Source organism: Equus caballus, chromosome 4, assembly GCF_041296265.1.
Source record: "Equus caballus isolate H_3958 breed thoroughbred chromosome 4, TB-T2T, whole genome shotgun sequence".
NCBI classification, from domain to species: domain Eukaryota; kingdom Metazoa; phylum Chordata; class Mammalia; order Perissodactyla; family Equidae; genus Equus; species Equus caballus.
The window spans coordinates 19,169,801-19,195,724 of record NC_091687.1 but is presented as its reverse complement, the minus strand read 5'-3'; the positions used below and the strand labels follow the sequence as shown (position 1 = coordinate 19,195,724).

Below are 25,924 nucleotides of genomic sequence, written 5' to 3'. Positions count from 1 at the left end.
TATAATTTATTCTATAAACATTATTATGCTAAGTAGTTTTTTGATCCTCTAGCCATTTGGTTGCCTTGAGGTAAGCATTCAACAATCTGAAAATCTCCCAAAGTTAAGTTGCACAGTTCACAAGAATATTTATTTCTTTAGATATCAGGTGTACACGTTCTGTCATTTGTTCTAACATTGAAAGGCAATCAGAAATTAAATAGTGCATTAAAAAGAGACATTTTTAAATTTCTTCGTCAATAATGTTTGGATGAAAACACTTTACTTTGGTTTTTATTTCATCTGAATCCACTGTTAACTCAGAGGGTGAACATAGTGGGGTTGTATTTACTTAGACTATGTTTTCCTAGACAGATGACTTAATCTCTGTCACTTTCATCATGAAATCGCTGAGTCTCTACAGCTATTTTGAGAACAGGTTTGAATTCACTTTTCAAACTAAATCTTATAGGGATCTGCATGTGAAAAACAGGCATAGGAAGAATGTTGTGGTTGAAATGAAAGCCCCTACTTCCTCCTACCCCACCTGCTTACACTTGAAATCCCCCTCCCGCAGCTGTCCCTGCAGACACTTTATGGAATCCCCGGGGTTTTACAGAGTGTTTAGTATAGAAGATTGAGCAATATGATAAATTTAACTTGTAAATTAAACTTGCTATTTAAATTAAAAAACTCCTATACTACTTTCTCTCTGAAACTTTTTGTCACCTCCTTTGGCAGAAGAGTTGTTTTGTTCCTCTGTGGTCCCAGAGTGACTTAAAAAAAATTCTTCTTTTTATATAGTGATTGTTAGGAGTGCAGCTTCCAGAGATAGGCAGCCTGTGTTCAGTCCCAACTGTGAGAGACACTTGATGTACGCCTGGCAGATGCCTCAGCCTCTCTTCGCTTCAGTGTCTTCATCTGTAAATGAGGAAAATAATAGTTCTTAGGGTGCTATATAGAATACTACATAGAATATATATAAATTCATATCAATAGAAGGGAAATAGTGTGGTGTAAGTGCCTGGCAATAAGCTTTTTTTTTCCATTGTAATGTAACTGTCTAACAATAAGCTTCTGATTGCCTAGGCATCTTTTTCAAACACATCCATCTCGAATAGATATATTGCCAGCTGTGGGGTGACACAGCTACTGGCTAAACTAAAGAGCCAGAAGTTCCCCCTTTAGAAAGCCCTGGATGACCTAGATAACTGACTGCTTGAGTGACCCTGCTTTTCTCCTCCTGCTCTTATGTTTTAAATTTCCCAATGAAGAGAGAACCCTAGAAACCCTAGGAATCCCACCCTCAACCCCAATAAAGTCATAACCTCCAGTTCTTACTCTCGCGCTCTCTCTCTCCCTGAGACCTCACTGTGTGTCCCCGGGGATGCGAGGTACCCTTCAGGTATTCCTTTAACTCAGCATGATGTTTAGACAGGTGTCCATATTGTTGTGCGTATCACTAGTTTGCTCTCTTTTCTCCTCCATTATTTAATAGACCACAACTGTGTATTCCCTCTTTTGATGAGGGAATTTGGTCCTTCCAAGTTTGGGCCATCATGATGAAACCTGCTATGAATATTCCTGTACAAATATTTTGTGAACAGATGCGTTCATTTCCCTTGGATAAATACCTAGGAGTAGCATTGCTTTGCCTTGCCATTGTATAAGCTTATATCTAACTTTATAAGAATATTTTTGTTCTTTAAATAATCTCTATTGGCTTTGTCCCCTTTCGAGTCTCACTTCCCTACTCCCTGGCCTCTCTCCCGTATATATTACTTGTACTGCGATCCCTGTCTCAGTGTCTATTTTAAGCTTTAATTCTTTTTCTTTTACAATTTTTGTAATATTCTTGTTCTCTGTAATTTTTTTATATTTTAAAATTTAATTATATCTAGTTGTATTTATTTATCACTTCTGTTTGAACTTTATATGCCCTTCCAATTTGAGTTCTTATATATTTTGTACACTCTGTAACTGCTTTTAAATGCATAAAAATGCAATGGTAGATTTTTGCCTATCCTTGCTTTTAGATTTTCTCTCCTTGTCCTTTATCCATTACTGATGATTTCTGGTAGAGTTTTTGACATTATCTTCTAGCTCACTAATTTTATTTCAACAGAATCATTTTGCTAGTCAACCCATACTTGGCACACTTTATTTCAATATTTATATTTGTCAAACTCTGTTATCTCTAACAGGTTCTTCTATATAACTGCTTGTTTCTGCTTCTGTGTTTCTCTGAGAGTATTATTTAAAGTTATTGTAAAGTTTTCTTTGTTTGTTGCATTAGTTCATTTTCTTTGAGTTGGTCACTTTTTTTTTAAGTTGTGCTTTCAATCCTGAGATACCAACATTGTCTCCTGTGACTTTTTTTTTTTTCCAGTTTCCCTGTCTCCTCCTGATCGCATCAGCTCATCCTTCTCCGTTAGCAGCGTTGTGAGAAGGAACTACAGTAGCGTTTCCAGAATGGACTTTCCGGGAAAGAATTTCAGTCGTATCAGTTGCTTCATGAAACATGGGTTTCTAGAATGAAAATTCTGCTGACAACATTTGAATCTTGGAGACTGACTCTTTTGCCTTTGTTAAATCTCCACTCTGTCATTTATTAACGGTGCTACTGGAATAATTTCTTTAATATCAATGAGCCTTGATTAATGACTCTGCAAAATGGAGGCAATACTAGTGCCAATGGAGATTGTCTGAGGCGTTAAATGAAATAATACATGTAAAATGATACAAAAGTTCCTGATCGAAATAAGCATTTTTAAAATGTAGCCTCTATTTTGATGCATTTTGTGATTCTGACTCTTGACTCTCTGAACTACTTGGAAAGACTTTAGGGGAGATCTTCCTAAATGATGTTGGGTAAGTGGTAAAGACATTAAGACATTATTTAAAAATAATTATTTTCATCCTCTTTTTCTTAGTAATCTTGGTGGCCTAGAAATGATGAGTTAATAATTGAAGCAGAGAGGCAAGCTTTACTGAATGAATTGGAAGAATCCAAGTCATCTCTTGGAATTGATAAGATTATGTTAAGAGTAAATAAGAAGTTGCAAGTCCAGGAATTAAGAGCTTTCAACACTTGCTGAAAAATGAAGTGATGTGAGGATCCAGTGAGGATGCAGTAGGGCAAAAATAGTACAGGATACACAGGAGAAATTAAGCAGATATTGGAAAAAGAGAAATTTGATTTGATACAACCCGAATATATTCCCCTAGACAAAGTTGCTGATAGACCCAGCAGCTGCTTCCTGCGAAGGAACTACAACAGCATTTCCAAAGCTGACTTCCCGGGAAAGAACTTGAGTCATAGTCGTCATAGTCACAGTCAAGTTTTCAAGAACTTCAGCTGCTTCCTGAAAAATATGGGTTTCCAGAGTGAAAATTCTGCAAACAACATTTCAATTTTGGAGAATATCTCTTGCACATTAGCACATTACGTATCTCCTAGTGTTTGATTAAAAGTCTAGAAATGCTTCAAGCTTCTTCAGCTCAACATTTCTTAAATGTGTTTGGCTATTAACATCTTTAATAAAGAGTTAAATTATGTCAATGTACTATGACAGTGATGTCCCCAGGAGGACACTTTTGAAAAGTAGATTGTGCCAGAGAGTGGCAAGATGCTCATGAACCCAGTTTCCTGTTCCTGGGAGCACAGAGAGATCACAATTCTAGCATCTTTGTTAGGCCACGCCATTTTTTTTTTTTTTTTTAAAAGATGGACACCTAAGCTAACATCTCTTGCCAATCTTTTTTTTTTCCTTCTTCTTCTCCCCAAAGTTCCCCAGTAAATAGTAGTATATTCTAGTTGTGAGTGCCTCTGGTTGTGCTATATGGGATGCCCCCTCAGCACGACCTGATTGAGTGGTGCCATGTCCATGCCCAGGGTCCGAATCAAGGAAACCCTGGGCCACTGAAGCAAAGTGTGTGAACTTAACCACTCAGCCCAGGGGCCGGCCTCAGGCTGGGCCATTGGAATATATTCTGGATGAAAGTGAGATAATCCACTATGTCTAGCAGCACATCATGCATCTTGAAAGTTCAACTGAAGAAAAGGACCACTTATAGAGATGTGGGCAAGGCTAAGGCACCAATAGGTGATGGGGAAACATCCAAGGGATAAGATGAGCAGGGAGGCATTATCACCCCAGCTCTGGGGAAATAAGGGAACAGTGACACTGAAACCTAGTGCAAATGGTAGCCATGGAAAGAGAGCTGCCACTGACCAATCACCCCCTGCTTGGAGGTAACTCAATAGGAATAAGTGAATATGTAACCTGACCTCTCTTCTCCTGCCCTCTGAAATACTATGAATACCTCCCATTAGCTAAACTTAGCCGGAAGCCAGAGGTTAAAGGAGCCCATATGAAGCCCTAGAGAAAATGCAGCTTTCACCTCTCTCACCCCCTCCCTTCCATGCTTGTACTGATTCATTTTCAAGATGGTGGCAGCACAGACTGGAAGGAACCATAATCTATTGTCCCCTCTGGAGCTGTCAATCCACATCACAGTGAGAGGAATGAGATATAATGAGTTTGCTGTATTAAGCTACTGAGGCTTTTTTATTTTTACATCTGCTAATATTAATTGCCTTGATAAATATACTAATCAGAAAATTTACAGCAGATCCTTGACAAACAGCCTTTGCAATTACTGTGTATATATGTTTCTTAATTAGATCTTTAATAATCTGCGTGTTAATTTCATTCAATTGCATGGGTTTATTGATATCACAAAACTTCTTTTTTCTTCTATCTGACACCTCCAGGAGTTGTGATAAATATCCAACTAAATACATGCCCATCAAAATTGTGGTGCCCAGGGTGAGAAAACCAACAAAACAATATCCTTTGCTGAATGCTACCACCTTGGCCAGGGATATTTTTGCCTAGAAGCGTTGCAGTTTACAAGTGCAATTTTGAGAGAATGAGTGCAAATTTCTTGGCAACAATGCTGGATAGATGGCCCACTATAAATATTTCTCCTAACAAGTTATAGTTAATAGAAAGATGAAGCAGTCTATTAGCTATTGCCTACCACAATTTCAAATTGTTCAAAATTAACGGTCTCCCAGTGCTATTTAATAAATGAAATAGGATGGATGGGAGTGCATTTAAAAAGAAAAGTACCCAAAATTTACAAAAAGAAAAAAGCAGCATTTTCTCACCACCTGCTATTACACAGGTGTTGTTCTTATGTAAAATTTAAAAGTGCTCACTAAATGGAAGACTTTTGAGTCAAAACAGTAAAATGACTTACCTGTGAGCAAACTAAAGGAGAAAGATGCACCTTTATCTAACCCGAGAGCTGGCACTCTTTACTCTACAGCAAACTGCCCACTGCCGTTGCTACCTTGATACATTACTGGTAGATGGCAGACATCGGCTTATCTAGTGCAATGCTTTCCTGTGTAGTATTTCTTGTTTGATTTTATTGTGCATTCACAACAATTCCTCCCTGAGTGTTGTTCAGTGAAATATTTATAACATTGCAGACCATTAAATAAACAAGCAATCCCTTTCTGAGTCTGTCTGCCCTCAGCAAACCTTTTAGTTCTGCAAAGTTCATTCCCTGGGAGATCTCAGAGAGCCCAGAGCATGGGGTACCTGTGATAATGCCTTTTCTTTTCTCCTTATGCTTTATTTACATCATGAGATATATTACTGAAAGCTAAATAAAATAACAGAAAGTAACATTACAAACACACCAGCTGCTTGCATAGTAACATTTTGCCATATTTGATTTAGATTAACCTTAAGAAGAAAAACCTTAGGTACATTTGAAGTTTCGTTTGGGCCACTGCGATTTTCTGTCTCCATGGAGGAAATTACAAAGTCAAATTTTCTTTAAACTGCATATTTATACTCTTAAAATACTATATATTATTAAAAGTGTATTTAAAAAATTAAATACATGGTAGCATATTATACAAATCCTTCTGTGTTATTAAAACCCAAGTTATTTATGTAAGCTCTGAACGTGTTGATGTATATTCATCTAATTCATTCAGTTTAGCTACTGCTTACAATTCGTAATATGAAAACTGTGGACAAATTCCTAGAGATTTTGGCCTGTGCATATGGATGACTAATGTGGCCATTTATTGTGAAGGGCAAATATGAAGGTGAGAAAGGAGTTTGGAGGCAGAGATCAAGAGTTTCTTTCGACATATTTTATATCCTTATTAAATACACAAATAGTGACCAGAGGAGGCAGCTAGATATGGAGTCTGGAGGCCTGGAGGAACAGCAGGATTGGAGTTATAAAGGAGAAAGTCATTAGCAGGCAAATGGAATTTAAAGGCAGGAACTGTCAAGGGAGAAATTATAGATAAAGAACAAAAGATGTCCAGTTACCTGAGGACTGGAGAAGCTAATATGCAGAGATCAAGAAGAAGAGAAGAATTCAGCAAGGAAGATGGTGGAGTGGGCTGTGTGGTGGGAGGAAAACCATCCATGCCACATATGTATGTGCATTTTCACGTGTGTGTGTCTGTTTCTGGGGCATTGACTTTTGTTTTGTTGTCCATCTGGCCATCCTGAGGCCTGTTCCATGTGGTCTAAATTACTGTAGCATCACTGTAAGTCATGAAATCTTCTTCTTTTGCAGCCAAATACTTCTTCCTTACTTTGATTCACGATAGCTTTCACTGTTTTTTTTGAAACTTCTATTAAATCATTTTGACTCTTTTGATTCAATTTTTGCATGCCTTTCCTTATATTTTTCAAAGCTCCATTTTAGTATCTTGCATTATTAAGACTTTCTCGCCATTTCCAGATGACAATATAGCTCTACACTGCCAGATCACACTCGTGCTCTCTGAGGGAAAATTACGATAATAGATAATATTCTCTTGCTTTGGGCACTGTTATATTTTGAACCATGACATATAGATGGTAATAAGAGATCTAAATGCAATGTTCATGGTATTATTAGCCATTAAAAATGATTTAATCTCTTCATAATAACCCACCATTTGGATGACAAGAAGTTATTTCACTGTTCCCTTGTTGGTTATAGAATAATATTTTTTCTATATGTTGCTCCTATAAAACATTAAAAGAGTGGAAGATAATATATCTGATAATTTTAAACTGGATTTATAATATATATCTTCTGTAAATGTCCACACCTCTTTTTTTGCTGATTTTTCCTCTGCAATTTTCTAATTTACATATTTATTAGTTAAATTATCAGTGGATTTTATTTAATGAGGCACTAATACTTTGACAGCAAAAATTAATAAGTGAGATGGTTGGGCCGTAATTGTATTAAACGTCACTCTTTATTTTTAGTATTTCTAATTTGAGAAAAATAATAAATCATAAATTCAAAATGATACCTTAAAACATCACTGCCAGATAAATATAAAGCAAGAATATGACATTATGAAGAAAAGATTTTTAAATTAACTGATGAAAAATTTCTTAAAAGTTTCAAAAGTAGATAAAATGTTAAAACCACATCCACAAAATATAAAACTTTAGATCTTTAGATAGACTCAGTTTAAGGAGAATTGATTCTTGATGTATCGTTCTAAGTGAAAACACATTGAACTACCACTTGTAGAATCTGAAATACAAAAAAAATTGGTACAATATTTGTTTTTGTCACTGAATAGCTACCCCTATGACCACTCCCTCTCACCTCCAGGAGTGAGGAGCAATATAGTCAATCTAAACTTTGACCTTCTGCCTTCAAAAGGGGCCAAGTACTTGAATTGAGAACCACATAATCTCTAATACATACAGTCTCCACTGTGACATTGGCCAAAAATAAAAGTACTTTATTAATGATGGAAAAACAAAGATGGGTCATATACAATAATACAGCAGTTCAAAGGAAGGAGATTGCTGGTAGACCAGGGTTCAATTTCATTACTGATGATGTCAGATATGTGGAGAATGAAATGCCATCTTCTTACCAAGAAGAGCTTTAGTGAGGGTTTGGCTGAAAATAGCCAAAGAGTCCCCACATCACAGGCATCCTGTCTGGGAGCCTAGTTTTCCCTGTCACTGTATGGTTGAGAAAGACTGTTTCTGCCTTCAGGGATTCCTGAAAAGTTAGGTGTTACAACCCTGAATCCAGCTTATTCTTCCAAATTCAAAAAATGTAATTTAATAAGCACTTGGTTAAGAGAAGGGGAGAGTCACTCTAAAGCATTGATTTTCAACAGTGGTGATTTGGCTCCCCCACACCACAGGGCAGGTGGCAACATCTAGAGACATTTTTGTTGTCACAACTGTGGGATTACTACTGGCATCTAATGGGTAAAGGCCAGGGATGCTAATAAATATCCAACAATGCACAAGACAGCCCCCAATGCAAATAATTATCCAGTCCAAAATGCCAATAGTGTCAGGATTGGCGTACCCTGTTCTGGAGAAGTCCCTGCACATGGACAGTAGGATGAAGTTGTTTTCCTCCAATAAATACTAAATGCAAAAATAAGTACTAATATCCCTCTTAGAAATGGAATGGATGAAGAATAAATGAATTAAAAATTAAATTACGTATATATGTATATCATCAGAAACATTAAAGATGAGGCTACATTTGTTTAAAAAACAAAGCAGCGAGATCTGAAGGAAATGTCAGAAGATAATAAACAGCTTATTAAAATGTTCTCAGAAAAAAAGTCACCAAATGAATTTACATAATGGTGGCAGTGGTGGCTGGACTGTACATTGAAGAAATTTTAGCCACTGTATTAAAATAGATGTTCCAGAACTTGTCAGGAAACATTATAGAAAATTACAAAAGCATAAAAACATGAGGTAAAACAAACATAAAGAATATATATATGTATATATAAATATATATGCACACACATGTATGTATAGATTTCTGAAGCAAGCAGAGCCAAGAGCAGAAATGTAATGCATAATAGTAAGAAAATATTGAAGAGAAAATTCTTGAATCTTTAGATCAAAGAGTTGAATGATTACTAGGTAACATTCATTATTTTTTTAAGAAAGTTTTCAAATTCCAAAACCATTCAGGAAACAAATCAAAAGAGTAACTCTATAGGGGCCAGCTCATTGGTATAGTAGTTAGGTTCACGTGCTCCACTTCAGCGACCTGGAGTTTGCAGGTTCAGATCCGGGGCACGGACCTACACAACCATTCATCAAACCATGCTATGGTGGTATCCCACTTACAAAATAGAGGAATATGGGTGCAAGAGTTAGCTCAGGACTAATCTTCCTCAGCAAAAAGAAGAAGATTGGCAACAGATGTTAGCTCAAGGCCAAGCTTCCTCACCAAAAAAAGAGTTACTTTACAAAGGAAAAATAATTGCACTTCTTCAATGAAACATTTAGCACAGAGAGACAATTCCAGGATAACAATTATACCTACTCCATATATTGGTTGTGATAACTAACAAGAAGTACACGTAAAATGCCTTGCCTCGTGCCTGCCCAATGACCAGAGTGATGGCGTATTGAAAAGAACTGTTGATGTTTCAGTCAGAAAATTCTTGAGGCTCTAAAAACTTTGGACTTTACCCCAAAGTGAATGAGGTTCCATTGAATGGCTTTGAATCTGGGAGTGACAGAATTGCTTCATTAGTTTGAAAAATTACTCTGGCAGCAGACCTGAAAAGGGAAAAATCCAGGCTTAAAGAAGACTAATTGTAGTCTTTTAGGAAAGTAAAAACACTGTTTATAAGGTATTTAACCAAGTCAGTGCAGTGGAAATGGAGAGGAGGGTGTAAATGTGTGATATTTCAGGTATGTAATCAATAGGACAGGCCAAGTAATTCAAGGTGCCGGGGTGGCAGTTGGGAAAAAGATCTGCTTAGTATTCTTAAGGTTATAAAATATTTTTGGGTAAAAAATAAATACATATGTGATGTCCAAGGAGATAAAATTATATCTTCAACTAGAACATAGTAGAATGATCTTCAGTTTGTGTTATTAGCTAAGTACTTAATACATTTCCACAATGAATATTTATTGTACTCAGTTCTGAATTAGGTGCTGGGGATAGAGAGGTAAAAACACACACTGTTCCACTTTTTAAAATATATGGAAGGACAGTGGAGGAAATAAATACACAGGAGCATTTTATCTGTGCACGGTTAGGCGCTGGATTAGAGGGAACTATAGTAAGAGGTGGGTAGGTACAGGGGCAGTGACTCCTATATGTGACAGGTTACCTGGAGACTACATCTAATCTGCATCCTGAGAATGAATAGGAATTAGGAGACAAAACTGAGTGGGGAAGTGAGACTGAGTGGATGGAACACCAGGAAGAAAGATGCAGTGGATTGGCATCACAGGCGTTTCCAAAATTCTCATCTTCATAGTAAATTGAGAAAGAGTTCCACTGGTCATTAACAGCATGTAGTTCTTGAACTCAACAAAGCGAGGTAACATTTTGGTATGATTAGTAGAAATGATGATTTACAGGCACACACTCAGTGCCTATTATAAATAGAAAGTGAGATACCAGGGATGCTTTTTTCTTGTTATCCTGGAAATGTTTGTTGACAAGATGATGATGGTGAAGACGATGGTGGTGCTGGAGGGGTGGTAGTAATAAAAATTAATCCTTGTTGTGTGTCTCTACACAGAAGTCACTGTTATTAACCCCTCATTTAACCCTGAGAATAAAGCATATGTTGAACTGTTTCTTATCACAAAGATGATTTAACTACTGCTGACTCCACTCTGATTAATCAAATGGAGGTCATTGTTTTTCAACTAAAATTTCTTTGGCAGGTTTCTCTCCCTAGTGTTTCAAACAGTGGAATTTGACATCAATCACACATCAAAATTCTCTCTAATTGACAGTAGTGACTGCTTTCTACAATCTCATTTTATGAAGTAGAAAATTGGTAAATTTGTGGCCATTTCATAGCACAAATGTAAACTTCCTTGAGCTACTTGAACAGCTTTCAGAAATAGTACAGACCAGATTGCTTTTCCTCAGAATTACTTTCATTTTGTTTCTTTATTTCAAATCTGGCAAAAATCATATTCATTGGACCTAGAAGTTTCAGATGAGCTTTTGTTTTCTTTTTTCTTTTTGGTTTTCATGTGAACATTTGAACTTCCTATTCCATGGCTTTATTTTAGTCTACTCGAGCCATAGTTCCCTTTTAAAATCCTTTATTAAGAGTGTCCATCTCCAAATTTGTTTCCAGTTCAATCTTCTGTGTCTTATGACCACTGAGGGTAGATCATTCATAAGATTGACTTTAGGAATTTGCCTTAAGCAACATTTTATTTCCTACCTTAAATCAACCTAATGTGGTGAGGAAAGACTATCATTAAATTAATGTCTATGCTACCTGGAGTTATAGCTACACTTTTATTTTGAAGAATTGCCTTAAGGTCAGCAGCAATTATCTCAGAGATTTTAATAGACATATGCCAACACAGCCTTAATGCAATGCAGTCTTGGAGGTGCATGGTACAAATCAGAAACACAAGTCTATTCTCTCAGCGTATATTAAAAAAACTTTTATGGTTTGAAAAAATATATAATTTCTTTATATAGTCATGTTTAACTTTTACTTATGTAACTTAAACTCAATGTTATGGACTAAATGCATATGTCCCCCAAAATTCATATGCTGAAATCTTAACCCCCAATATGATATTAGGAAATGGGGCTTTGGGGGGTGGTTAGGTCATGAGGGCAGAGCCCTCTTGATGGGATTAGTGCCCTTACAAAAGAGACCCTTGAGAGCTCCCACATCCCTTCTGTTATGGGAGGACACATGGAGAAGATGGCCACCTGTGAACCAAGAAGTGGGCTCTCATCAGACGCTGAATCTTGCAGTGCCTTGATCTTGGACTTTGCAGCCTCCGGAACTATAAGAAACAAATTTCTCTTGTTGATAAGCCACCCAATCTTTGATACTTTGTTATAGAAGTCTGATCTAAGACACTTAAAATTGGAGTCAAATTATAGATTATGATTATAGTATAAGAGTTTGTGAATCTATGTGTGTGTGTGTGCACAAAAGACATGGATCTCTGTACTGAGAAGAACTTTTTCCCAAAGCCAATTATGTTACTAAAAAATAAACCTTTGTTGTGAGCAAGCTCTGAGGTTTGGAATTTATTTATTTTTTTAATGCAACATACCCTAACCTATCCTGACTAATATACACATCGCATATGGTTGACACGATCCATTCAGTTATGCATATAATGTGCTTACAGAAGTATCTGGCACATGTGATATGCTCAGTAAAAACTAGCTATTGCTATTTTTCTTCATTATTCTTATTATTTTTAGTACATAGCCTCAAATATAGTCCTTGGTTGATAAATGTGTATTATAGCAATTAATGAACTAATAAAGCAATGGCAATTAAACTCATTACTACAGGAGTCGGGTCCTGGAAGGAAAGATAAAGCAAAGTAATAGACACAATTGGAAAGGACTTGAATGGAGAGAATATTTACCAGGTAAAGACAGGGACATGGGAAACCCACAAGAGATGACAAAGTGCCCAGAAACAAGCTACCAAAAGAACCGTTACATCCCTCAGGAGTGAAAGGGCCAGAGGAAGGGTAGTTACCAGAAGAAGCCAAGACCTATAGCTGTAAGCAAGAGTTACCTCACAGGAGTTGTGCCCTTTTGTGGAAGGAAGAGGACCCTTGTTAAGTCTCTCTCTGGAGGACTTAGCTCTATCTCCTCCCTCTCCAGTCTCCAGCTGGTGCTTAACTGGAGGCCACAGTTCAAGGAAGCTGGGTTGATGCAGCCTGTAGAGGTTAGTCTCCAGTGCACAGAGCAAAGTGTGGGTCCAAAGGGGCAAACAGAAAACAATTCAATAACAAACAGATTTTGGCCTAAACCTCATTGGCTGGGCTAAGAATGGGGCTTAAACATTATATGCTAGCTGAATCATGTATAACCAGAAAGCTTTTATTCTCAGCACTACGCATAATAGAATTTTGATTTCATTCTCCTAGGCTCAGAGAATATTACCTCTTAGATGGAGGGAAGGGGCAAGCAAGGATGAAATCAATTCCATCAAAGGAGAGGGGGTGTCTTTCCCCAAGATTTAACGCAATTGCCTAGGCTGCCTCCACCTCAAATGACCATCCTACCCTATTTCTCTTGCAGGAGACATAGCATCTCCCATCTCTTTTTCTGCACTGCTTCATTGTGTCATCAGAAAGAAGCAATTTAAAAAGAGGAGACGTCATCTCAGACAAAATAAGCAGCTTTTATTTATGATCCTAATCACAACTTAAGTTTCTCTCTCAATAATTTTACTCCCTAATATCCTTTCTTTCAACCTACTGCTTTTCAGTATGGAATAAAATTTGGCTTTCAAGTCTCCATTAATACTCTGTTAATATAGTGATTTGTTGATGTTAGTTCTTATCTCCCAGCCCTATATAAATGCCTCTATATTTTAGTTAATACATTAACACATTCATATTTTTGTTATAACTTAGACTGTGGCTGTCTTTCACTTGTTTCACTGTTTGTGTTGTTCAACATCCTAGTTCTTTTATTTTTTTGCTAAATCTGCTTGCTTTTGTTTGTTTTTTAGTGATCGCAAGTTTCTACACCATGGCAATTTTTCCAAAATTTTTCTGTTACTTTTTTTGCCAAACACATTTTTTTTTGCCTTTCCCATAACCTGAAAGTATTGCACCTCCTTTTCTGAAAAGATTGAAGCTCTATGTCAGGAAATCCTATTATTTTGAAAAAATAATAAAAAATAATTTTACTGAAATCTTCTCTAAAGCCAGGCCTAGCTACTCTCCTGCTCAGCACAATTCCTTCCTCTTTCCCATTATGATACCCAATAAGTCATCTGCTATCCTGTCTGAAGAGAGGATGTGGGAAGGCTCCTGAGTTTTTACATCAGAAAAGATAAGGTTTGTATCTAATTACACAAATTATTGAGTAACTTCTGTTAAAAATAGTTTTTCTCTTTTGAGTCTTACTTTGCTTCTTAGTTAAAATGGAGTAATCAGTATCTAGTTGGGTTGTTGTGAGGATTATATTCAATAAATGGTAGGCTTATTTCCAGTTTAAATTTTTTCTGCAACTTCTCTCTGAGGGTTATTATTGAAGAATGACTGAGGAAGTAGAATATCAAATGCTTAATAAAAAAATATGAAATCATAGTACTTCTCTGAAATAGTTCTGTTCTTTTCGGAAAAATGTCACAAATAACATCTTGTTTGTATCCAAATATTAGGTGGGATTGCTCTGTAGGGAATCGCATGACAGACAATGGAAGTCAATGAGTTAGTTCTTGTTTTGCAGAACCTGAGTGCAGAGAACAGATTTAGAAGTTCCTTTAGTGGCCCAGGAATTTCCATGGAGGATAAAGTTGGCCCAAGCCCTGCCCTCCCAATGTTATCAGGCTCCTCTCTCATGAATGAGGCGACCTCAACTATGTTCTGTCATCCACTGGCAGAAAAGGACTCCAAAGAGGAACTCTGCAGTCCACATGCTCATGGTCTTGGAGGACCGACTCCGGGGGCAGTCAGGCTGTGCCATGACTCGCACCACTCAGGCCTGGGAGCAAGATTGGCATGTCAGTGGATGTAGTCCACATCGAGTAGAACAGATTAGGTACTTTGAATTTGTTTTCCAAAGGGAAGGTTATTTGGGGGGAAATTCAGAATAATTATGCTTACTCAATCTCAAATGCCAACACTCAAGAAAAATAGTTTAATTTACTCTTGTAAGAGAAGTTTGCTGGTGGAAAGCACGGGTACAGGAAATTGGCAGAAATACTCTGAATTTTCTATTTATAGGAGGCTTGGCAGGAGCAAAGGAGAGAATATATTACATGAAATATGCTTACTAAATTTTTTCTTTAACAACTCACTGGAAGTAGGAAGTATTTATGAAGATTTTTAAAGCCAAATAATGCCACTGTAAAAAGTACTCTGTAACGAACAGTTTAAAACCATATTCCGAAATTGTTTCGTAAACCCAAATAGACCTTCAATTCAAAATAGGCTAATCAGAACTTAGAAATAAATTGTTGGAGGAAAAAAATCCTCATTCAATATGATTGTATTATTTCACTATGAGGAAAATTCATTCTTGGGATTAATTCTAGTTAATTATTAGGAATCCATGGACATTATTCCATCAATAAATCCTTAGGCACATTGTTACCGAACATCTACTATATATTCAGTATAATCTAAGTGAAATAAGTGATAGAGGAGAAATATAAGGAAAAGCTCACATCTTTGTGCAACTTTCAGTTCTTCAAGGAGGTAAGCACAGATGTTCAAGTCACTCATGCAAAACTTTATGTAATAAAGAACTGCCTACATGGATTCATCCATAATGGTATGAGCAATCAATACTATAGAACTTTAAAGATGAGAGATAGAGATGAGGTGAATACTGTGTGGAGTAGACAGGGGACACTTCATGGAGAGAACTTGGCATGGCCCTGAATGTTGAACAAATACAAGGATGTGGAAAAAAAGAATGAGAACATTTCAGAAGAGAGAAATTACCTTAGGAAATGTGACTTCCTAGTCCACAGAGAGAATGAAAATAATTTTGTTACATGGTTATTATAGGCAAAGGTGGACATTTTCATGGATCTTGAGAAAGACAATCTTAATGGTCCCGTCCAATTCAGTGGCTCTGAATTAAAAGCTGTCTGAAAGATCAAGGAGGATCTGTTAATTCTAGTCTGGAAATCCTTATGGTGTGTTTTACTTTTTGAAATCCTGGGACATTCTGGTCTCTGTCACTTTGCACCAGAGCTGTAACTGGAGACCAAAGGAAATTCATATTAGCTCCCAAAATCTCAACCAAGTTAAAACCTCTTTGCAAGCATTGTGCTTATTTTTAACCTTTTATTTTTTAAAGAATAGCATTCATATAAAACTATAACTTCATATCTATCAGTTGGCCTGCTTTGAAATTCATATAATTGGAATAGCTCTACATGCATTGGTTTGTATCTAATTTCTTTAACGCAAAATTATTTGTGAGATTCTTTTATGTTGTGTGGTTCTCCAGTTCATTGGTTTTCATTGCTATATTACATTCTCTTAATGAATGTACCATGATTTTTATGTCCACCCTATTGTTGATGTGCATTTGGGTTGTTTCCAAGTTTTTCAGGTTAATATGAATAATGTTCCTATGAACATTCTTATTTATTCCTCTTCGTGCACATGCACATGTATTCCTCTTTTGAAAATACTAAGGTTTGGAATTACTGGGTCATTGGATATGTGTATGTTCAAAGTTAGTGAACAATGACCTACTGTCATCCAAAGTCATTGCAGTAGTTCCAGTAATACCAAGAGTATTCTGGATTCTCATTGATCTGCCTACTTACCAAACATTTAGCAATGTTGGGTTATTTTTTTCTTAGACATCTTGGTGAGTTTGTAGTGTTATCATATTGTGAACTTAATTTTCATTTGCTTTATTATTGAAGAGGTGAATTTTTTGAAAATAATTTTTATTGGCTATATGAATATCTTGCTTTATAAAGCAGTATTTCTACTATCTATTTTCATTGCATTGTGTGCTTCTTGTTATAATTATTGACTATTTATGAATTCTGAATCCCAGTCCTCTGCTATATGTGTTGCAAATATCTTTTACTAGACTATGGCTTGATTTTTCTCTCTTATTTGTGTCTGCTGTTACAAAAGGATTATAATTTTAATGTAGTCATACTTTTCAATCTCTTTCTTTATGGGCTATACTTTTGGTATCCTACTTAATAAATCTTTGCCTTCCCAAAGTTCATGAATATATTTTTATATTGTATCTTGCAAAGCCTTTTTGATTTTCACTTTTGGCTCTACAATCCACCTAGAATTGTTTTCTGTCTTTGTATAAGTTAACAGTCAAGTTTCATTTGAATTTCATATAACCATTAAAGGAGAGAAGAGAGAATGATTACCAGAACCCAAGGCCAACCCATAGGGAGGAAGCTAGAAGAAGAATAACCTGGATTTACTCTTCTTTTTCCCCTTGATCACATGTCAGGACTTCCAGTGGCTGAGAGCAACAATGGTATACTTCAGGTCAACCTCCCAAGGCAGAATGCAAGGTGGAAACTGGAGAATAGATTTGAACGGACAAACTAAAGATATTTATCACATTAGGACCATGGCCTTTACTGAAGTTAATCATCGGATATTCCTCAAAATGGATCAGATTGGCAAAATGAAACAGAACAGTGGGTAATTAAGAAACATATCACCTGATAAAAACCAGACCATTAAATTATTAAAGCCTTGATGAATGAAATAAAGAATGAAAGTGCCTTGTTATATATTATATGATTATATAATAAGATGTGTTTACTGGAATTAGTATATTGTCCGTTTGACTGGGGTTTTTGGTTAAGGGTCGAGCTTCTGAATAAAAGCTTAATTTTCTCTTCCGCTATTTTATCCCTATCATCCAGCACAATATCAAGCCCATAAAAAGAGTCAGCAGTTTTTCAGTAGTTGAATTAGGGAATCAATGGTGATGATTAACATACCTATGAGCTGGGATCTAAATTCAATCTCTCATATTAGGAGTTGTGGGGAGGAAATTAGTCATAATTACTTGTTCAAATCCAGTGGAATTGGGTACTTTGGCAGAAGCATTGTAGCTTCCCATTCATTGTGACACCAGGTGTGATTGGTGGGACAGGGGCCCTTGGATTATAAAGCAGGTGCCCTATGGTGGTAATTGCTTCCCCAAGTTTGATATTTAGGGGCACAAGTGGGACAAAGTTGTTCATATAGTATTATATCAAGTTAGGAACTAGGGTAGAATTAGAACTCCACTGGGAGCCCCAATTCACTCATTTACGAGAAGCTGAAGCGAAGAGAGGCAGGAACGATAGGTCAAAGCTTATGCTTCACGCTGTGACTGATCTCACAGAAGGATGAGCATCCTCGTGGGTTCCTTTGCTTCTTCAGTCACGTAGATCATCCTCTCTGCTGCAGTAACCCCCATCCTTAATCCCAAGCCTCACCTTTACTCTACTCCATCACAACTACCTTATATGTCCCAGGATTCCATAAGGAGAGGCCTGTATTTCAATGAGTGAAATACAGCCCCAAGAAGCAATGGAGTAGAACAAAGATGCTAAATCATTACCCAGACTTTGTTGAAGGATACAGAGATCAGGAACTTGAGGACAGGTATAGTCAGTTAAAATAAATTTTCCCCTGCTCAACAAATTTCTCTTTCTTACAACACCATGATTATTTTGAAGTTAATTACCTTTTTGCTTAACACCATCTTCCTCAATAGAAATTGCAATTGGATCTATAACACATGCAGATAATGACTCCGTATTTGTTTCTTTTTTTTCCTTAGAATTTATTTTAAGATAGTCCTTCAGTAGAATCCAGAGAAAGGAGAAAAACAAAAAGGAAAAGCAAACATGGGCCAGAGAAAACAGAAATCTCAAGAGATGTGCTGCAATTTTATCCACAGGATTCACTAACCAAAGGGAGTAAAAATTCAAGTGTGTGCATTATAATTACAATGGATACAACAGAGAAAAATCCTACCTAGCTTCCCCCAGGGGATTCCTGGCCTCCATGAATTCCCTCCAGCTTAGGTGGAAGCCCTTGGGTGTCAAACAGTATTTGTCACATCCTTGATGCTGGTCTTTATTGGGCTGGTCCAGCAGCTTCTGACCATGCCCATCTTTCATGGTGAAGAACCCTAGAGCTGCCAAGTTGTGTGATCTCTCTGGGACATTGTGTTCCCAAGGCCCCTGGTTCTTTCTCATGGCCCTTCACTGTGACTGCTCACGGCTGGTCCCTGGGACCAAACCAACTGAGTCCAGAGTTGGGAAAGGAACAAGGCACGGCAGGGCATCAGCTTCCACAGGGGATCAGCTGGCTGTCCCTCACTCTGCCTGCACCCCAGCAGGACTCTTGCCCCTATAGAGACCTAATGGGAAGTACCTCCCTGCCATTTGGGGTGACAGCTGCTGCCTATTCTTTCTCCCACAGTCCCCCCCCTTAGCACCTCAGGTTCTCTGTCATGAATTTTCTCTCTACTTGTTCTTGTCTTCTAGATATTCTTATATATAATACAAAGCAGAGGAAAACTCTAAAGTTTCTTTCTGTTTGTATTTTTATGCTATTTCTGCATTTTATGCTAGAGAGCTGCTTTCAACTGACTGGTGAGAAGGAAGATGTACTGCCGTAGTCCAGGGCCAAGCACTGGTTCCCTGCACCTCAGTGCCCAGCACTATGGGCCGCACCCAGCCCCCACTGCACGTGGCCTCATGCTGGCCCCAGATTGACCTTCTCCATGTGCAGGAGCTCTGTGTGTCACAGAGCTTCCAAGATTTTCCTTATCTACCACTGACGGAGAGCTGACTTTGACTTTCTAGGTTTCTAATTAAAACAAAACAAAGCACTAAAACAAACAAGTAAAAATGAAAGCAAGGAAAAGTCCCTGGTACTTCTTACGTCAACACATAATACTGACGCAACTGGGTGGCTGGAAGCAGAAGGTGATGGTGAGAATGAAACAATACATGAAACATTGACCAGCTTAAACCAGTTTTGCTTCCTTAAAATGGATTATTGATTACTCAAACCTTGTTTAATAACAGAGACAGTACTGTACATGTTCCAGGCTGGAACTCATAGCCACAGGATGACCCCAGAACCAAGAATCTTCAGAGATGTTGCCATTAGAGCCCTTCATGAGGCAAAACGTCCTTCAACAAGGAAAATATAGCTTCCAGCAGCCTAAGAAGCTTTATTACCATATATAGACTGATTCAAGACTGGCTAATCAGCTTAATTGGGCCCATCTGCAGCTTAGCAGACCCTAATACCTTAAATTTTGCCCCAAATCTTGGATAGGGGAGACAGATTTGAGAACCTTGCTTCCTGTCTCCTTGCCAGTTGACCTCTCAATAAAGCTCTTTCTTTTCTCAAAAGCTGGTGCCATAGTATTGGCTTCTATGAGTGTTGGGCAGCGAGCCCTTGATTGCTAACAAAAAGATCTCATTACATGGCCAATCCAATAACATGTTGCTGAGACCGTGGGAAGTTCTCTCCATTTAGGGGGAGATAGGCAGAGAAGTCCACTTTGGAGGACCTTTCATTTTGATTTTGTTAGCCAGAATTTGTAATATGGTTGTCAATTGCAATTCTCCCCTCCAGAGCAACTCCCCTACCACCACCACCAAAAGAGAAAAAAATGTTATAAATTTTGCCTCTAGGTCTTTGTGTGTGAGGAAGATTGGCCCTGAGCTAACATCTGTGCCAATATTCCTTTACTTTATATGGGATGATGCCACCGTGTGCCTTGATGAGCGGTAGTATGTCTGTGCCCAGGATCCAAACTTGCTTAACCACTAGTTCACCAGGCTGGCCCCTCTAGGTATTTTTAATGTACACTGATTTTAATATAGCTGAAATTTACATCAGTTTTTGAACACAATCAAGTTAGAGAGTGCCACTTCCAAGTTTATTTCAAGAGATTTAATAGTAGAAGAAGAAAACAAACTTTTTCTTATTGATTCCATGTAAAATTAAATTGATGACCAAGCTTATTGGGGCAATACAGATACCCATATAAGTTCCTAAGCTCACTAGTCAGTGTATCAGGCATAAATTAGGCTCCCCTCTCACAGGTATCAGTGAAAATGCCAACTCTTATTGTCTGGTCTTCACCATCGCATCTGAAAGTCAAAGCAGTACTCCTAATTGCTCTGCTAAAACTTCTTATATACACAGAAAGCGCTCAGTCCCAATACAGAGTAAGACATTAGAAAATACAGCATGAAGTAAAGTATCTGTCCATAACTAGATCCCTCAAGAAATTTATAAATTATTCAAACACGCAAGTACCCAATCTCACCAGAACACTTAATGATGTACTTTTATCTGCTCATGGCCACATGCCGTGCACTCAGCTGTAACTGTCCTTAATTGTGAAAATATGATAACATCTAGAAATCCTTCCTGCTACAGGCATATTTCACTGCCTGGGAGGGTTTGCATAAGGAGATAACAGATCTTTTTGTGTCTGGATCAGACGATTTGCTTCTCACAACCAAAATCCTCTACAACCCCTGGTCCTTCCCAAGCCTGGCAAGATTTTGTGCCATTTTTATCTTATGAAAAATGAAGATAGGTCAACTGTCATATAAATACAAGAGTGACAGTGATAGCACCAAACTTACAGAGATATAGTTCTGTATAAGCTTCATAAGCAGAATAAAGCAACAAATACATATATATATCCATCAAATGTATATATTCATGCAAATCCATACAACAAATATGTGTGTATGTATATATATATATATATATGTGTGTGTGTGTGTGTGTATGTGTAAACATATATACACCTGCTTTTTGCCACTAGGCAAATCCATGATGGTATTGTGATGGAGCAGGGGCAAAGTTGAGCCAGGAAAAAGACAAATGGCCAGTCTTCTCAGAATTGTGTTTGGGTGATATCCTCCTTCTGCCACGTCGAGACAAGCCTTGACACTGTCTGGTACTGTGGAGAGGTTGGTCAAGCCCTTTAGGCTTGCAGGAGCCTCTGGAAAGGCAGCTCTGTGAACCTTCTCTCTGCTTTGTGTTGAAGTATAACATGGTCAGAGATGTGATGAGTCACAATGGTCAGAAATAAGAGATAGTCAAGATACAACATCAAGATTCAAATAATAAAAGTAGATCCTGGAGTTAACTATTGAGTAGCAGGGTGATGCAGCTGAAAGTGAAAGCAGTGCTTGTTAACAAATGAGAAGAAAGACAGAATTCAAAATTCAAAGTATATATTCCATTCTTCTGTTGGAAGAAATGTAAACACCAAGAACAGCATTGATGTGAAGTGTCAGCTTTGGATCAACACTTAATTGATTGGGACAAGACTGAAGAAGAGATTATGAAATTGGAAAAGAAAGTGGGCAGAGTTACTTCCAATTAAGAAAATGATTTTACAAAATCTCAGTAGGAACAAGCTCCATGGCACAAATGCAAGCAGACAATCAAAGACAGGACAATTACAACATGTGCAATGAGTTGGAAGATGGTGAAATGTCCTCTCCCCAATTCCACTTGCAAATTTAAGGGTGCCATTCAACATTATCCTGAGCATGACATAAGGAAGACAATTTCCAAAACCAATACCAATTTAATGACTATAAGTCCAATAGTTGTTCAAAGACTAGATATTAAAAGTACACTCAATCTTGAAGAGAAGATAGATTATCCTACCTAATGCTTAGATTTTTTCAGTTAACTTTCAATTAATAGTTACTAGGGGGAAAAAAGATGAATAGACCTTTCATGCTGGTCTTTGCCGGTATTGGATAATTGCCTATTCAAATGGAATTGGAATGTTCTAAGTATCCTAAAGGTCTTAAAAGTATTTGTATATATGATGGTGGATAAAGAAAAGATAAAAGCACAAAGTTAGCATATTGTTATTTCAAAATCTGGAAGAAAGAACCACCTGGAAATGATTGTGTTAACGTTGAAAGATTAACTCACTTGGTTTTCAGTGAAGCAGGTAAGATACTGGACATGAGACTTAAGGTCCAGATAATAGATTTTATTGGATGTGCATCCAGTTCAGCCGATAGTTTTAGTACCTGCAAATTGGTCAGATACTGTCCATTTGCCTGATATGATTTGAAAGATCCTACAGCTGGATATGTTAGCACATTAGCTCTAACTGCTGCAAATATGAGGCAAAATGCTGTTTTCACCACTGAAGAAGATAACAGATCTCTTTAAGTCTTTCGAGAGACTGAATTTCTAGATTATCTTTCAAATAAATCTTGTTGTTTGTCTGTAGAAAAGTGGTTGCTAATGGTTTATCAAGTGACCGAGATTCGGAATGTCTGCACTGGCATTGCATCAAGAGCAGAGGAATTGGGGGGCGGCGAGCATTAGTGGACTTTCAAACAGGAGAAGCCACAACACTAATTGCTACTGATTTAGTGTGTCTGAGGTCTTGTTTGTGATGTAACACTGGTCTGTATTTATGAGTTTTCCTGAAACACTGAGGGAAAGATAGGAAATAGACTGATCATTTGAAGCAACTTAAATACTAGTGTTTAAAAATAAGTAAAATAAAATTACTTAAAAGAAATGAATTTGGAGCTAAATCTGGCCTGTGGCATTTTTATATCACATCAACATTCCTTTCTGTCTTCCAAAAGTAACGCTCCACGTGATTTAGGGCAAGGGATTAGCTTCCCTTGTAGTTAGAGTTTAAGTTCTCTCAGATCAAAATCTGTGACATCTTGGAGGACATGATAAACATAATAGTTTCAGAGTTGAAATTTTTGGTGAGATAGACATCACTCATTTCCCACTAAAACCCTTCTTCTTTTTTTCCTGAGAATTGACTCCTGTTTTGGTTTAGTCTATCAATACGACCAATTAAATATATTCACATATTCAGATGTTCTTTCCACTAGTAGAGGTCATGTGACCCTGGTTCTGATCAATGATAAACACACAGACTCAGACAGCGCGCACTTTTGATAACCTTCTTTCCCTCTCTGCCTTCTAATGTCTATAGCAGAGACAAATGCCCTGAGGCATTGAGTGGTCATCCTGTGTCCAGGAAGAGGAAAGCTATACACGTATCTTGGCAGAGCAAGGAGATCGGAGATGCCTAGGATATTGGACGTTGATGCCATCGTTGGCCTCTGTCTTGACCTGGACTCTCAACACAGTGATTCTGGCAGCAGGAGATGATTAAGCTTTGTGTTCAGGCTTTGTTAGTCAGACATTTTGTTTTGTTTTGCTTTGATGATTGTTTGGTTTTGCAGGTGCACACATTCCTAAATGATACACATGGTTATATAGTAATCACCTAACTGCATGTTAATAGTTAAATCACAATTAAATCGTGGAGGGTAGCCACACACACAGAGCGATTGCTTTGAGACTCCATGATATGTTGAGGCAAAGTGAAGATACATGATAAAAACTTGAGGTTATTATCAGAAATATTTTTGAGTATTAGAAGAGTAGCCATTGGTGGATCATCTTATGTAAGTTATTTAACCTCTCTGAGTTTAGTTTTCTCGTTCATAATATTTGAATATTAATAATTAATATATGAAATTATTCTAAAAACTTGTTATAAAGGACTTTTCAAAGTGCGTGGAACATAAAGAGGTATCCAATGTTTCTGGGTTCCATTTCCTCTTATGTTTCCCATCAAAATTTGTTCGTTGTAATCTATCACACAAATTGTGTCAAACTAAACCACTGATAATCTTTTATAAACATGAGAACTCAGAAAAAAATGTTAAATAAAAATCATCAATCATCAATTTCTGATTGCTACTACATGCTGTCCTCACAAAGTGTTATCATATATAGATGTTTGTATGCGCACACACACACACATGCACGTCTGGTGTATGTACAAAGTATCTATTCATGAGATTGTCAAGAACACAGGGTAGAAGAGAGGCTGCTTCCACTGTGTTTTTCATAGAAGATTCCTGAATAGTTTAAATGGCAACATTTTGAAAAATTTAGGAAGGCTGCACAATATGGAGCTTATACAGTGTAAGTCTTTGGACAGTTTGGTTTTCATACTGGTTTTTCTCAGAAACAGTGTGTCAACACCAATGGAAAATAAGCATGTCACAGGGGTCATTACCGTTTAATTCTGGGCTGTGTGGTCAAATCTCAGATGGTTTGTTTCAAAGAAGCTCTACACAAAACTCTCTATACATCTTCATATAAGCAACCGATTAAGTAATTCTTCATTTAGCAACGTTATTAACTACTTTTCATGCACTTCCAACTGCAATACATAGGTTAAAAAGAAACTTTATATCTTTCTTTTCAATACTCTTTTATCTACATTTTTCCTGTATCATGGTTATAATAAACACTATTGTTGCTATTGATTCAATCACATATTGCTTTATATTCTCATAAAAGATTTTATTTCAATGTCTAATTATTATTATTTTTTATTGTGGTAACATTCGTTTACAACATCAGTGGCAAATTATTAAAGCATAATATTAAAATGTTGGCTTTACTATGGTGATTTTTATTAAAACTTTCAATTACAATTGATAGATACCATTTGTTATTATATAGTCCTTCAGCAGGATGCTGTTTCAGAAAGTTAATTTTCTCAGGATGATAAATGTGTTGGCCAAGATCTCACAAGTAGACGATAGGGAATTAAGACAAAAACCTTTGTCCTGCTTTCTTAATCTGATAATCTTTAGAAGAAATATAGAGTTTAGCAAAGAATCTGTTTGGAATCCATTTTTCAGTACCAATAGGCATGGATTTTTATTGATTTAGTCAATCCAAAATTTAAACTAACCTCAATTATTTAAACTATGCACAAAAAGAGGAATTGATTTGAAAGACTTTTTAACAAAAGAAAATGTTTAAACATCAGACTTAATGAAGCTTGCCTTAATTAAGAAATCAAACCTCCTCTTGGGTTCTATTTATTCAGTAAGTCATGAGAATCAATAAACATACATCTGTATTCTTAAATAAAAGACCCAAATGGAAACTTACCAAATATAAATCAGAAATAACATTTTTGTCAAAATATTCTCCAAGGTCAGACATACTCTCTGTCTGAACTAGAAGTAGATCAGTTCTGGACAGTGAACTGGATCAGATGATTTCTCCAAAGACCTAGAGTTGCTAAGTTACAAAGGCTTCCCAGAAGCCCTCGAACCTTCTAGAACTATTGGTACAAGCGAATAGTAGGTTTTCCAGCTACAAATTTTAAATAATACTATTTCCATGATAGACTTTTCTAAGATCACCCCAGCATCCAGGTAAAAACCCGATCCCTGCCACAAACTATGATTTGATGTTATCTGTTTGGGACTATACTTATCTATTATAGGGGAATAGTTCCCACCTGGAGGGGTTATCACGAGTGTGAGAAATCATATAAGTGAAGCACCTGCCTTATATTGGATGCTCAATACGTCACAGTCACATATCCAGAT

The 25,924-nt window shown here is 37.0% G+C and overlaps 1 long non-coding RNA gene across 1 annotated transcript; it reads right to left on the bottom strand.

The window, feature by feature from the left end:
- Positions 1 to 106: 106 nt before the first annotated feature.
- On the bottom strand, positions 107 to 25,603 carry LOC138923947 (uncharacterized). The gene is made up of 3 exons (XR_011438326.1): positions 25,479 to 25,603; positions 24,589 to 24,735; positions 107 to 900 (listed from the first exon to the last, which is right to left on the bottom strand). It is a non-coding gene; the product is annotated as an uncharacterized lncRNA (long non-coding RNA).
- Positions 25,604 to 25,924: the final 321 nt, after the last annotated feature.